Below are 2,835 nucleotides of genomic sequence, written 5' to 3'. Positions count from 1 at the left end.
GTTCGGCTATTTTTTTCAGAAAACGGTTACACCTGTGCGAATAAGACACCATGCAACAAACATAGAAAGATGCACACACACACGTTGCGCTTCGTGTGTGCGAGTTTGTTTCTTACGTGGCGTCTCATTCACGCAGTTGTAACCTTTTTCTGTAGCTTGTAAGGACGGGGAGGTTCGCTGAAAAGAAAGTTTGCGGCTCTATGCGGTGGCTAGACGGGAACATTGTGCAACGTATGCAGTATAGCATAGGCGGCACGGTGTCAAGCCGAGGCGACGCGTGCTGCGTCTGCCACGGACGCGAGCATCTGTACCTTTCATCAGTGAAAGCTGGCACTGTTGATGATTCCAAAAATCACAAATTACTTGTTTCCTTGTTGGTGCCTTCTCTTTTCTTCCACGTTCTACCAATTTATGCGTTTGAAAGAGTTATTTAAGTTTCCCCATGCTACAAGCTTTGTAACTTGTACCAACTGCACATATATGCAGATTGTCTGAGCGTCGCTTCAAATAGTGACTGACATAACTGCAGAAGCTGCACTGCAAGGTGCGGATGAGCTTCAGTTTGTGTTATTTTAAGCCTCTTACTGACACATTGTCGTAACTTCATTTCTTCAGGACCTGCGCAAAAAGCGGCTCCCATACATTGAGGTGCCCCGATGAACAGGGTGCGTTCAGTGTCGCGATTTCTTTTTTTTTTACCCAAATTGACTGTTGACCAAACCTCTGCAGGTGGCAGCTCCCTTGTAGCTGGTGAAAGAATTTCTGCTGACTTCGTCTTGCCGGAGAAAACCTTAACCAGTCGTTCAGCTGTGACAAAAGGAACTTGTGTGACCGGTAAGTTGTATGTTCACTTCAACACCAGAGTGGATTGATATTGAGACTTCCGCAGACCGCTCGCAAGGTTGTTCCGACAGCACTGTCCGAGGCACTGAACAAGCTTCACAAGACCCTCCAGAAGATGTCTCCGCCAACAGCTCCACGTCTGAGTGCCCTAGAGAAAATGGTGACTATGCTTCTATTGCAGCTGTTTTAATGTGCTATTTTATGTTTAGGACATTCTGAGGAAACTATCCTCAAAAGGACACAACGTGTGCACTTACAAAATGTAAGGGTGGGCTCTCAGTGATTTTCATTTTTTTTTTGTGCATTGTCAACATTGTGAATGGTTTGTTTTTAGGTAGTGGAATCGAAAACTTTGCACCACAGAAAGTTGTGCACCTTGAGTCTGAAAGAGCGAGGAAAATGCTCGTATGGGAGTAGTTGTTCTTCGCTTTTACATCCATTTTTTTGTTTATTGCAGTGCGTTCCTGTGTGCCAGCGACAATGTCTCTATCAATGAAGTACAAGCAAACCATTAAACATCTGCAAGCCAAAGTAGCAGCACAGCGGAAAACTATCAAAAGACTGCGGAGACAGCCTCACTAAACTAACCACTCATTCGTTGCATACATTGTTTTGGTTACCCGCTATGAGGAGTAGGCACACTGTGTATTCGCTCGAAGTGATTTGCATAACCTTAAAAAGAATGTTGGGTATCCTGTCTGTATTTTTGTAGCAAATGTGGGCGAACTGTACACTTTACTGTGGGTCGCGTGGTCACTGTGTATGCTTTATCTCTCCCGCTCAAGTAATATATCGATAACAAAACCGCTTGTTGAAATGTCTTCGAGCGGGTAAGGAACACAGTATGAAGTGGGCACAGTTCACGTTATCACGCTTTTTGTATTTTAGCTTCTCATCAACCTCCTCATCTCGCCCATCAAAATTTTCAAAAGAATACCCAAACTTGTAGCGTTTGATGGGGCTGCGGACGCTGCCATTTTATTTTTATATAGCTTGTGAGTGATAACGTACGATGTAGAGCCTTTGTGAAAAATAATGAGCCAAATTGTTTCCTTCTGCTATTTATTAGCCCTGTAATACCGCTCTCGTAACACCAATTAAGGTCCACAATTCTGGATAAGTGATGACTACAATCTATTTTAGCTCGCAAGCGTCACAACAACACCCAGACGCAAATCACTTGGGATCTTAAGTTTTTGATGATAAGAAGAGCCACAAGACCTGCCAGTGTTGTAGCATAAAGTTTGTCTTTCACGTAGTGAGCAAGCTGCAAAGCCCAACCTTTCTGAGGACAAGCAGGCATCAAGTCTGCTTTTTTTTCATTTTGGGCTAGCTGTTCTTAAGCACAGCCAGCACACTGCAGCTTTGCCTTTCTGCTATATTGTGTCGTGTGGTTTCTGTGCACTCTTTTTTTCTATGCATTATTTCGGTTAACCCCAGGTGTGATTCGCGACTTCATTGCTGTGTATATGTCACTTCTTCCTTCTTCTTCAGCATTGTGCGCTGTGTTCTTGCCATAGATCCTTACTTACCCACGGGCCCGGCGTGTCATACTTCACCAGCTTCTCGGCTTCTGCCAACTCTAGCGATGTGTGCGTTGTCTGTGTTCTCTCTGTATTTGTTACAATATTTGTTACAATTTATTTGTAAGGCGAGATGCATTTGTTGTCTACCTTTGGCATATTGTGCTTTTTATATTCTCAGACTCTACCTTGCCTTTGAATAAAACATTGCGGATACTCTGTCTCTTTGACTGATATATACATTGATCACTTGTTCCAAAAGAACAAGTGATCAACAAGTGAACAAAAGAACAAGAACAAGCGCGATGAATAAAATCGTCGTGAATTATCACTACCTGAATCTCTCTTTATTATAACTTAATCGAAATAAAAAAAAATTCAAAATTTGCGCCAGTGAAACCGAAACAGGAAGCGCACGCCACTTGCTCTCACCAACCACCAGGTGTGCTAGGGTCGATTGGGCCACTGG

The 2,835-nt window shown here is 43.4% G+C and overlaps 1 long non-coding RNA gene across 1 annotated transcript; it reads left to right on the top strand.

Moving 5' to 3' along the window:
• The first annotated feature begins 874 nt into the window (after nucleotides 1-874).
• On the top strand, nucleotides 875-2,582 carry LOC142776624 (uncharacterized). The gene is made up of 2 exons (XR_012887686.1): nucleotides 875-1,003; nucleotides 1,301-2,582. It is a non-coding gene; the product is annotated as an uncharacterized LOC142776624 (long non-coding RNA).
• Nucleotides 2,583-2,835: the final 253 nt, after the last annotated feature.

Source organism: Rhipicephalus microplus, chromosome 2 (genome assembly GCF_043290135.1).
Source record: "Rhipicephalus microplus isolate Deutch F79 chromosome 2, USDA_Rmic, whole genome shotgun sequence".
NCBI lineage: Eukaryota > Metazoa > Arthropoda > Arachnida > Ixodida > Ixodidae > Rhipicephalus > Rhipicephalus microplus.
This window is presented reverse-complemented; position numbering and strand designations above follow the sequence as displayed.